Source organism: Cricetulus griseus, assembly GCF_003668045.3.
Source record: "Cricetulus griseus strain 17A/GY chromosome 1 unlocalized genomic scaffold, alternate assembly CriGri-PICRH-1.0 chr1_0, whole genome shotgun sequence".
Lineage (NCBI taxonomy): Eukaryota > Metazoa > Chordata > Mammalia > Rodentia > Cricetidae > Cricetulus > Cricetulus griseus.
The window spans coordinates 264,391,056-264,403,074 of NW_023276806.1; the positions used below are offsets into that span (position 1 = coordinate 264,391,056).

At 37.1% G+C, this 12,019-nt stretch overlaps 1 protein-coding gene across 4 annotated transcripts in view; it reads right to left on the reverse strand.

Annotated features, from left to right (window-relative positions):
- The window catches only part of Pcdh15 (protocadherin related 15), a 678,164-nt gene that overhangs the window by 607,946 nt on the left and 58,199 nt on the right, over positions 1–12,019 (reverse strand). The gene's annotated exons all lie outside the window — the stretch shown is intronic.

A 12,019-nucleotide genomic window follows, 5' to 3' on the forward strand; every position in this document is an offset into this window, starting at 1 on the left:
AACAAGGATTGCACCGATGACTATGCCAAACTGTATAAGCCAAAAAGCTCCACAAGGCCCCAATTCTACACAAAGAACTGCAGACAACTGAGTAAAGGATTGCCAGCCTGCAGCCCTGGCTGCCTGAGAGGCGTGTAAACAAGGAGAGGCAGGTAAATAAGTGAGACATACATGTTCCCCTGGAGAAGGGGAAAGAGACAAGATCTCCTAAGCAAATAGGGAGCATGTAGGGAGGTGAGAGGGAACTAGGAAAACGAGAAGGGGAGAGGAGGAGGGGTGAGGAAGACATGATGGGACAGGGAGTAAAGCAGGATGTGGGAAAGCTGGACCTCCTCAGGGAAGAGCACACCAATTGCTTGTCTCATGTCAAACAGTCAGCTTTGAAAACATACATTCAAGCAACATTATATATACTCTGCTTGGTATAATTGGGAATATGTTGGTATATATAAAATATATATACATATATGCATATATATATATATATATATATATATATGAATTCAATAACAATTGATGAATCATGAGGCCATGAGTATGAAGGAGAGTGAGGAAAGTTATATGGGAGGGTTTAAGAGAGAAAAAGGAAGAGGAAAGTATCATTAAAATACAACTCAAAAATAAATAAAACAAAAATTAAAAAAAAATAAAACTCAGTTTTCATAAAATTTTAGAAAGAAAAAAATTGACATCAATACTACAAAATATTACTTTAAATTTGCAATATGAAATGCCCATGAAATAAATATTTCAATTATACTGGTAGAGGAAAACATTTCAAAGCAGAAAGTCATTAAATAGATTGACCAGGTATTTAGTCAGTGGAAATTTAAATTACAAGGTAATGAGGTGAATGTAACTTTTAGAAATTGGATTTAAATTTGATTGGCTCAAAACTGCAATTTAGCAGCTTATTCTGCAACATAAGGAGACTATAATGAAGGCAGTAACACAATGTATTATTAATAGGTGACTACCATGCAGGATGGAATCCACTATAAAGTATAAAGTCCTGAGGGCCTTGATGATTCAATTAGCATATCTTTTTAAAGTATTAAACGGACATGTTCAAAACTAAAACTGAGAAAACTGCCAACGACAGCACCCGTTTGTATTGTAGCTAGACTATCCATTGAAGGCACACTGTCTAGTTAGTTTGCAGGGAACAATATTCACACGAGTCATAACCACACTGTCCTAGTGACTTGCAGTATCATCATTAATGTAAGCCACAACTCTCCAAGTGAATGAAAATGGCATCATCCTTGTAAATTACAACTGAAGCATCCATGTGAGATGTAGTGACATCATTCACATCAAATGGAACATCATCTATGAGTTGGAATGCCATCAGTATTGTAGACTGGAGCCCTACCATTCATGTAGCTGAAGTAACAACACACATGCGTGTTCGAATGACAGTGTTCATTTGAGTTGGAAGAACAGTACTAAAGTTTAGTCCTTCCTCTCTGAAAATGATAGAGTGATGACTATTATCATCTAGGAAAAAGTACCACCCCTTCTGAAAGTAACTTCAAAAAAAAAAAAAAACAAATTAGTTTATTTCCCTTGAAACTAAGTATCATTGCTCAGAGTCAGTGTTGAAATAAAAAGGAAGTATGTATGTTTGACGTTGCCATCCTGATTCTACTACATTGCCACAAAGTAAGAGTGGTAGAGAGGATGTTAGATAAAGAGAATGACGATAACAGTTAAGAATTTATTACCAAATGTTGTCGAAGAAGTCACTTAGTGTATTATAAAGAGCACAGAGTAAGAATGAAATGAAAGCATTCAAGTCACTATACCGGTCTACAGTTGCAGGCTAATGTTACAAAAATATGCAGAGAAAGAATGAGAATGAGATCTGAGATACCAGAAGAATGCACTGCTACTAAGCTGTATATGTTGTGATTATGAAAAGTCATTATTAAAACTGCCCCCATAAGTTAAGCAAAAGCATGAAAGACATAAAGTCTTTAATAGGTATAAACTTTCTAAGAAAACATATAACCTAAGATTTACAATGGGATAAAAATTTAAATTTAGGTTTGAAAAACCACAGACACATATTATTTGTGTGGTGCATTCATTGGGGAGAATGCAGATGAAATTTAACAACTTCACACATTACTTTCCAGAAAATAGAAGACACAACACCTCCCACCTGAGGTATAAATCAGCGTTGCTCTGATTTTCCCAGTCACACAAAAACATTCTGATCAAAAGAAGTGATATGCTCGTTAATGCACATGGGTGTCAATATTCTCAGCAAATGATTAGCAATCAAAATCCAGTAACACAAAGTGTCACAGATAGAAGGACTCATTCCAATATCAGAAATTTAAACCACCACTAGATGTAATATGAATAATTATCTTGGTATCATAGAATAAGGATAAAAATCAATACTGTCAAAGAAAAACTCTGACAAAATTCAGAATTGTGTGTGATGATGCTTCCAGTAAACCCAGAGTTACTTCCTAATAAGGCAGAGTTAGGTATGAAAATCTAATGTCCTCACTCTGGGGATGAGAGATGGGTATGGCATGTATATCTGTCCTCACCTTTATTATACTGGATGTTATCAATAGTGAAAACACATAAACTTATGTCACCAAATTCTATGGACAAGAGCAGAGATCACGGGTTAATGCTTGAATGCTAGTGTTTACCTTACTCTTGTTTTTGTGTCCAGCCCAGGGCTCAGCCTTTACAACAGTGATAACTACATTCCAAGTAAATGTTCCCATCTCAGTGATTCCAGCGAAGAAATCCCTAACATGTATACTCACAGTCTGGGCTAAGTTCCCTTCCCAGTGATCCTTGATTCTGTCAAGTTCATAATTGAAGCAAACTTTCACACTTCCCAAGTATGTATGTGCTTGGGTTATTCTAAATACGAGTATGTATTTAGTTTATTTGTTTGTAATTGAAGTCACTGAATAATAACCTTTAGTCTCAACAAACTGATTATGCATTCCTATAGAAGGATGATTAACAATATTTTGAGAAAGAAAAAACCTCTCAGCCATGCTGTATATGATTTGTGAAATTGATTATGGAGTGATAGCAAATAGGTCAGTATTTACCAGCAAAACATTACATTCAAAACATGAAAGGAGCAATACAGATTTTAAACAGAATCATAAATATGCTTAACCTACTTTTAAGGAAGTTTCCTCAACGTAGTTCATAAGAAAAAGAACTGGATTTTGAATGAAAGTTGACAGAAGAAAGTAAAATGTATAAAATAATGAACCTTGAGCTGAAATGGTACCTTTCTGTTAGCTCATCTCTAAATGGATCCTAAACCAAGCCATAACATGCAACTTAATTTGGCATTAGAAGGTAACTCCAGAAAATGTGACTGAGAACCAGGCAATTATTCAGAGATACAAAACTGGTAGAAAAATTAACTTTTTTAAATAGCAAAAGATATCTAGAGCCTGGGGAAAAAGACCTGCCAATCATTTATCTGAAAAACTGCTGTCACCTAGAATAGGCAAAAGATGATCACCATTCAATCGGTGGCAAGAAAAACTATTTATTTTCATGGTTTGAAACTGACATTAGAACAAAGAAGCAACAAGAAATAGAGGAATAAAAAAATAAGACTCTGGGGAGCTGCAGTCCTTAGAGGAAGCTAATTAAATCCACAACTTGAAACTACTCATGTCTCCTAAAAAGACTAAAATTACAGCAAAGCCTGGGAACAATAAGTGCTTGTGACTAAGGCAAGCAGGTGATATCTTGAGTATTGCTAGTTAAAATGCATCACATTCACGGAATATAAACAAACAGCTTTATATAAAGTAATTACTTTATTATGAAACAGGACCATGTCCTCATTCCTACACATATACCCAGAATCAAATAAGTTATGTTTTCATCGGGTACTCTGGAAAGATCTGGAATATCTTGTTCACAGCAAAGAAGGAATTAGCTAGGCAGGTTGGCTGATGCCTATAATGCCAGACTCATGAGGCAGAGAATCATATGTAAAAATGAAATACCCTTCAACTAATGAACAAAAAATGAACCACTGCATTTCCTGTTCTGGAAATAAAAATGGGGTGGACGACTCCTGATACACAAAGACTACAAGGATGAATATAAAATATATGAGAGAATGAAGTCAGCCTCAAAAGGCAATTTTACATCTTCAAGAGGATGTAAAATTCTGCTAGAGAGCTACTATATGGGGCTTTCTTTAGGTAACACAATTATTTCTCCCTGTTGTGACAGTGGCTGGAACACTTGTCAAATATCATTATATCTTAACCAAATTGTGCATCTAAGACAATTGCTTATATGTCACCACACAACTTATATTAACAGTTATGTGAGGGCCAGCAAGATGCCTCAGTGGATAAAGGCACTTGTCTAGAAGCTTGAAGGCCTGAGTTCAATCCCCGAATTTCCATAATAGAAAGAGAGAACCCACTCCTGTAAGTTGTTCTCGGAGACCTACATGTGTGCCTTGCAAAATGCCCTTCCATTACAACATAAGGTAAATAATAATAAAATGAAATTATTTTTCTGTATCTCTTAACATTGTTAATCACTCCATTATATTATGGCTCTTCATGAATTGTTATGTTTCTAATCTGTATAAGCTATCCAAAAACAAACTTCTCAATAAAGCGAGTTTTTTTTTTTAAAAAAATATTGCTTAGGGGTAGAAGAGTAGTTCAGACATGGAGAATATATTTAGCAGAGTAAAAGAACAAATGACATTATTTCTTTTGATAGCTTAAATTAGCCACACTTTATTATATTTGATGAAAACCCCTTTGTAATTGAATGTCATGTGGATAAACCATTCATCTTTGTAGCCTTCAAGTTCTTTATGTTGCTTTGAAGGATAAATTCTTAGAGAATGTCTAGGGCTACTAACGCAGTCCCCAGAGTGGCAGTAGTGCTGGTATCATAGACATTTAAGAGGTAGGGATATGGGGCTCAGCCTCCCAGCCTCTCTCGGCTTCAGTCAAGTGAGTGTCTTATTATGCCATTTGGTCCCTTCTGATAGCCTCACCAGAAGCCCACAGTCATGGGGGTTGCCTGGGCTTGGACATGCCCTCCCAGTCATGTCCTAAATAAAACTTACTCCTTATAAGATAACACTTTCAGCGACTAAATTTTAGTAACATGAAGATGGTCAATGCCAGTAATCCCTTTAAGGCTGAACAATTAAAAAATTAGAGGTTAAAAAGATCCAAAACCCTGAAGTAGCTTTTATACACCAAATCCTCTTATATCATGTATAGGAATCGTGCAACAATTTAGTCTCTCTTTCTCAAGAGAAATAACTAGTCTTTCTCAGCATATTGAATTAAGAAAAATACTCTCTCACCTTCACGGAGAGTGGTTCATTCATCAGACTTCAGTTTCATTAAAATCAATTCTTGATTTAGGATTTTCACTCACTAAAATACTTGCAGGCAGTGATCAGTCACTTCTGATTAGGGTTTATTATGGGGTCCATGGCTCTCTGTCTCATTTATCAGTTTATTTTTCTTCCTGAAGACTTGTTAAAGTACTGAATGCACAATGGGATGTTGAAACTAAAAAGAGCTGGAGCTCCATGGGGGCTTCTGCCACAGGGTCTTGTATGGGAGTCTCATGTGCTCATTGATTTGGAGGACATAAAAGGGTCACACCCTGGACTGCAGTTGACTCAAAACTGAATCTCACAATTTTGTACATAGCCATCCAATACTGTCCCAAACACATTATTCTACAGTGCTCTAGATAAACTGTGTGGTCTCCACTTTACCTCAGGACCCTTCCAAAGTCAGGCCAGTAATTCAGTTTTATCAAGTAGAAATTTTCAAATGATCAATACTTTGATAACATTGTTTTCACAAGGATAGAATTTAAAAGATTATTTCAACCATTTCTCGAGTGTGTATGTGTGTGTGTGTAGAGAGAGAGAGAGAGAGAGAGAGAGAGAGAGAGAGAGAGAGAAAAGAGAGATGTCCTTTTAGTTGAGTTTGTGGCCATGTTATTGAGATTTAGACATGAGAGCACTTTGTAGTTGCTGTGCATGACAGAACAAGCTTTCTCCTACTAGGTCTTTAATGCCTTTCCCAGAAGGCAGAACCTGAAGAAAATTTATGTCCTAGAATTTTGTTAGGGGCTATAACCCCTGGGAAATGAGAGTGGGGTAAAGGGGGTTGTGAGCCAGGAAGGTGAAGCAAATGATAGCCCAGTGTGGTCTTGATCCGGTCATTTCTAGTGTCAGCCCTAATGGATTACTTCATTTTTTAAAAAGTGTTTTCAAAGAGTTGAAATAAATGCCTGCCAGGGCAATGAAATCATAGGCCAATTCCCATTTTGAACCATCCTAAGATTTATCTAATGGAGCACCACTGCTGTGATACAGCTGCAAGTCCATAGTGCAGAGAGGGTCTTATAGCATCCCAGGTCCTAGAGAGAAAGGAAAAAACACAGCAAGGACCTAAGCTAAGGCACTTCCCTGAATGACAGGTAAAGTAGATCAAGTGTGACTGAGATGGCATGGTTATGCCCATGACTGTAGAAGAACTGTGATAGTCTTCCCTGGCCACAGGGGGGGATGGAAAGGATTTGAGACAGCAGGAAAGAGATGTTTGATTTGACAAGTGTGCACCTTGGTTGTAGCCTGACTGTCCTGGAACTCACCATCAGGTGATCAGTTGGATCTTGAATTTGTGGTGGTTTTTATGCCCCAGTCTTTTATATGTTGGATTACAGATTTAAGCTACCATGGCCAGCTCTCTGTATGTATCTGAAAGGTTTATTATGAAAGTGGAAAGCATCTTATATGTACTCTGATGGGGAATGTTCTTCTGTATATATGTCTATCTTATTAGTTGTTGAATAAAGCACTGTTGCCAAATAGGGAAGGAAGATAGGTGGGACTAGGAATTGAGGAGGATTGTGGGAAATGTAGTAAAGAGAAGTCACAATGTGATCCAGGCAGGAAGTGACATAGAAGAGCAGAATCAGTATACAAGCAGGGACAAGCAGGAAATCGACCTTCTCCTCTCTTCTCTGCGGAGACGCTGAACAGGAGCAATGTAGACCCCAATGGAGTAAGGGTCCCGGACCATTTCTCCGATAAGATAAAGCCACGAAGGAAGAGATACTTAGATTATTAGAAATGGGCCAATAATTTAGACAGAGATAGCCATTAAGAAACCATAAACAATAGCCAACAGCATTGTAACTAAGAGTCTCTGTGTCTTATCTGGGGGCTGAAATGGTGATGGGGACCCAGACAGAAATCCTGTAACAGTATTCACTATATTAAAGAGTATATTATATAATAGTCGTTTAAGGGATTTGCACTGTAGAGCTAGCTAAATGGCTCAGTGAATAAAAGTGCCTACCACTGAGGCTAATAACCCTTATCAATCCCTGGTAACCAGGTGATATGAGAACTTGTACTAGTTGGACTCGGACCTCCACAGGCAAATAGTTGCATGCACACAAACATCACAAATTATATATACACACGGCATAAATAAATACCATGTATATATGTATTTTCTCAGCAAAAGACTGTTAAATTTTAAAGGGAATGCAAGAATGAATGCTGACTCATAGGCAAAATTCATGTTTAAAGAAAGCAAATATGAAAAGTAACAGGTTATAGATTACTACATATTTAAAATTAAAAAAAATATTTTTCTGAATCTACTTATGAAAGCATACAGTTATATAATCCCTTTGCATTCAGATCTCTTCATAGTTAGAACATGAAGTTGCCCTACTATGCTTTTCTGGTATGAGCTCTGAGATACAGGGACCTTAAACTTTTGACCATCCATGAAGTTAAAGTAGTAAAGCTTCAATGTCATAAAACATTATCCAAACTCTAAAATAAACTTTAAGATTCTGAATTCAAAGAAATCATGAATTTAAGAGATGTTTTTGAGCATAAGACAACATGAGTATCTCTTACATACCTATTAGAGTGAGTCATAGAAAAAGCAAACATGGATGGTGCCCAGATGGAGTTTAAATCACAAGAAGAAGAATCTCTTAACAAACTGAGTATGCGTAGTATGTTTTCAAAGGTACAAGACCAAGTCGATAGAATGAAGCATTTATTAAGAGCCAGGGTGAGGTTTAGATACAAATCAAAGGGAGAGATCCATTCACATGAGGCACAGAAGAAAATCCCTTCCCCAAGCATAATCAGAGTATAAGTGCTCTGAGAAGATAGTCTACTTGACTCAGGAAGGGAGTACTGTGGCTCCAGCCAAGGACCGAAATGGAGATGATCACTGGAGAGAAGCCAGACAGTGAAGGCTAGGTCAGACTGTGACAGACAGCAGGGTACTTAGACAATTTGGCTTTTACTCATAATGTGATAGCCACTGAGGATTTTGAACAAGGAAGTCATGCAACTTGACATAAGGTTTTAAATGATCAACCCAATGTTACAGTTCCTTCATGTTAGCTGCCATGCTGATTACAACAAAACAATATATCAACAAAGATACAGAAACTAAATGGTCTCCAGAGGCACCTCTAGTATATTGTGTATGCATTTAACAGCCTGACTCTAATGACATTTGTGTTTGAACTTAAGCAATGAATTGTTCCTTAGTAATACAGTATATACTGGTGTTACAGCTTACTGTTGCTCCCATGGCCAATCAAAGCACTGGTGCCATGAAATCACCACAAATTCATAGCTAGAACAAGATTATGATTCTGTAAGATCTTCTGGCAACCAATTCTGCATGGAAAAGCCAGTTTGAAGAACTTTTCAAAACCTCTGCTTCTGTACAGCAGCCAAGGAAACCAGGTGAACACACTACCTGGGTTTGGGAAAGGAAGAAAAGATGCACCAAAGAAGGTAGATAATAAAAAGACAATAAAGAAATCCTCAAACTGAAAAGTACACTAAACAAAATGGAAAACACGGCAGACTTGAATAGAAGAATACATCAAAGTGAAGAAGTAACTGTTGAGATTATAGGCAATCTATTTCTAAATACATATTTGAAAAGAATAAAGAAAAAAATGAAAGGGATAACGGATGTGATGGAAACATGAGGGTAACATTCAAAAGCAAATATTTAGGATGTAGTGTTTGGGGGATAATTGATGATTGTCTGAGCCCCAGAAGGACACAGGTGCCATGTTGGGACTGTCAGGGTTAAAGGTCACCATTCAGAGTTGGCTCTATCTCAGGACATTTTCATGAAGCTGGTACTAAAAATTCTACAAAGAATTAGATTTCTATTGCTTTGATAAACAGCATGATCAATAGAAACTGGGGAACAAAAGTATTCAGTCCACTAAGTGAAGTCAAAAGCATGATTCTGAGGCAGAAGTCATGGAAGGAAGACTGCTGCTTACTGGCTTGCTCCCATGACTTGTTCACTTTTCCTTTTGATTCACTGAGGACCATCCATCTCAAGGTGGCAACATCCAAAGTGGCTTGTGCTGTCCACTGTATCATTCATTAATCAAGAAAATGTCCTACAGGCTTTTCCATAAGCCAAGATGATGAAAGCATTTTCTCAACTGTTGATCCTCTTCCCAGATGACTCTAACTTATTTCAAACTGACAAAAGCTAACCAGGGCATCTGTGTTATATTAGCTTTATGAATACATTCTCATGTGCTGTGTTCTGTCTACATTGTTGAAATAGACCTTGGTTACAAGGAGGATACCCATGTCCCAGGTTCAACCATTTCAAATATGCTTGACAAAGATGAATAGAGTAGAAAATAGCTATAGGAGCTATAAGCATTGCTTCATTGAGGACAGGAAGAAGGCAGGCCAATTCTACCAGAGGTAACTATTTTTTACTTTAGTGTATAAAAACACCTGTGGTAGGAGTGAGATGTAGGAAGCTCATCTAAGGAAATTGTACTCTGTTTTGCCTTGACATTTTTCAATAAGGAACATCAGCATTATGATTTTAGTGGTGCTTCCTCTAATTTCTATTGGATGTAGTTATTGTCCAGTTCCATGAAGTTGCTTTAGCTTGCTCTCCCAATTGAGGTACCTGGTTGACTCCACTGGATGCTGCAAGCGATCCATGTGATGATTTTTTTCTACTTCTTGCTGCTTCTACATCTTTGATAACCTGTTATTTGACTTTTGCTCACTTAATCCTTAATAAAGTGCACAGATTTGAAATCAGAAAGATGGCCTTCATGAATCATTATATGTATAGAACATGCTGTTTCAACTGACCTGATAACAGATATTTGAGCAGAAACTTACAGTTCAAAGAGTGACAGGAGATTTTTTCACAAAACAGAAGGAAAAATAGTAATAAAACAAGCAGGAACACAACATGGTCTAGGATCCCATCCAGGAATGGGTGCCACTGATAAATATGTGTGTCTTACCACCACAATTAATGAAGAAAATTCCCCAAAGCACGCATAAAGGTTCATTTCCCAGGTGAGGCTAACCTAACTGACAATTAACACCGATGTTTTCAAGCACTTTGGAGAAATTTAGGAGGACATATATGTTGCATCTTTAAGCCTCCATTCTTCCTTTATTTAGCCATATCCCTTTTTGATAGTGGATTGACAGTATTAACTCACATTGTGTCCAGATGTCTCAATTTCAAAAGCCGCACTGGGCTCATATAGATACAAAAAGATGACACAATAGAAAGAAGTCAGAGATTACAAAGATGCACAGAGGGCCACTTAGTCACTTGAATAAGCGAATTCTTATGCTGTAAAGTGGCACTCTGATTTGATCTAAGAACACTTTAGCCATTCTAAATAATCACTACTTGAAAGACAAAGGAGAGCAAGAGATGAATATAGTGTTTCCAACATGAGTTACTGACAATGGTTGTATCCTTTATATGATATATTTTAAAGATGAATCAACTTTAATTATGGAGGGAATCATGCTGTATAATGACGTATGCCTTAAAGAAACTAAAAAATTAAATCAAACATCAATATGAAGGGTTTTTTGGTCTTTTTACATCTCTAAAGCACACATATAGACACACAATTATAGACAGTTTCTGAATGTCTGTCAAGGATCCACTTTGTAAAACCATATCGTGGCCTTTCTCTTTATCTGTGAGCTGAAATCAGTTGCTCTTTTTCTTAATAAAACTGAAGTAGAAATTAGAGAAGCCTAGGATATCTTTCATGTTCTCTCTGTCTATGGGCTTTTGATGCTGCTTCCCCGGGATGAGCTGTTTCCTGGAGATGTTCCATGTGATCAGATAGTGAATGGGGCATCTGAAAAAGCTTTGACAGAGAAGAATCAGTCCCTCCAGCATCTCTACCAGTGGCTCCACCACAAACCCAGCCTCTGGATAACTAGCCTTGCTAGTGTTCTTTAAATTTTTCCTTATAGTTCTGTGAGTCATTGACCGCTGGACAGTGCTTAGCAGTCCTCCCTGTACCACTACAATCAAGGAGGGTCAATGACCCACAGAGCTGGGAGGGAAAGAATTAAAGAACTGCTATGATTTTAATAAGCACAACCTGGAGTCAACTTTTAAATAGAAATTTGTAAGTATCACACAGACACACTCACACACACTTGAAATGCAAACAAACAAACAAACAAACAAAAAACATGACCATAGATGCAGAAACTACATATAGTTGCCATAAAAGTCAAAGTTCAATAATATTTGATCACAGGACATGAGCTATCATGAAACACTGACCCTCAAATACATTAAGCACTCAACAGTTCTCCCACTAGGTATGCAAGCATGTGAAGAAAAACATGCAAAAGCAGGGGGCTTTAATGGAAGGTGGTTAAGGAAATCAAAGGTTTAAAAATCAAAATGAACATTTTTAAGGAAAATGCACTGTATTTAAGAAACTGTCCTCTTCCAGTAGTAATGAATTTTCTAGTGCTCTGTTGAAATGCATGAAGTTCTGAGGGATATACTAGATCAAATATTCAAGCAACGATTTGGGATCCAGGTAAACGTGTCTTCACAGAGAGAGCAGGAAGCATTCTTGGTATTAATTTAATTAAATTACTTTTTGAAAATTTTTTGAAGAAAAT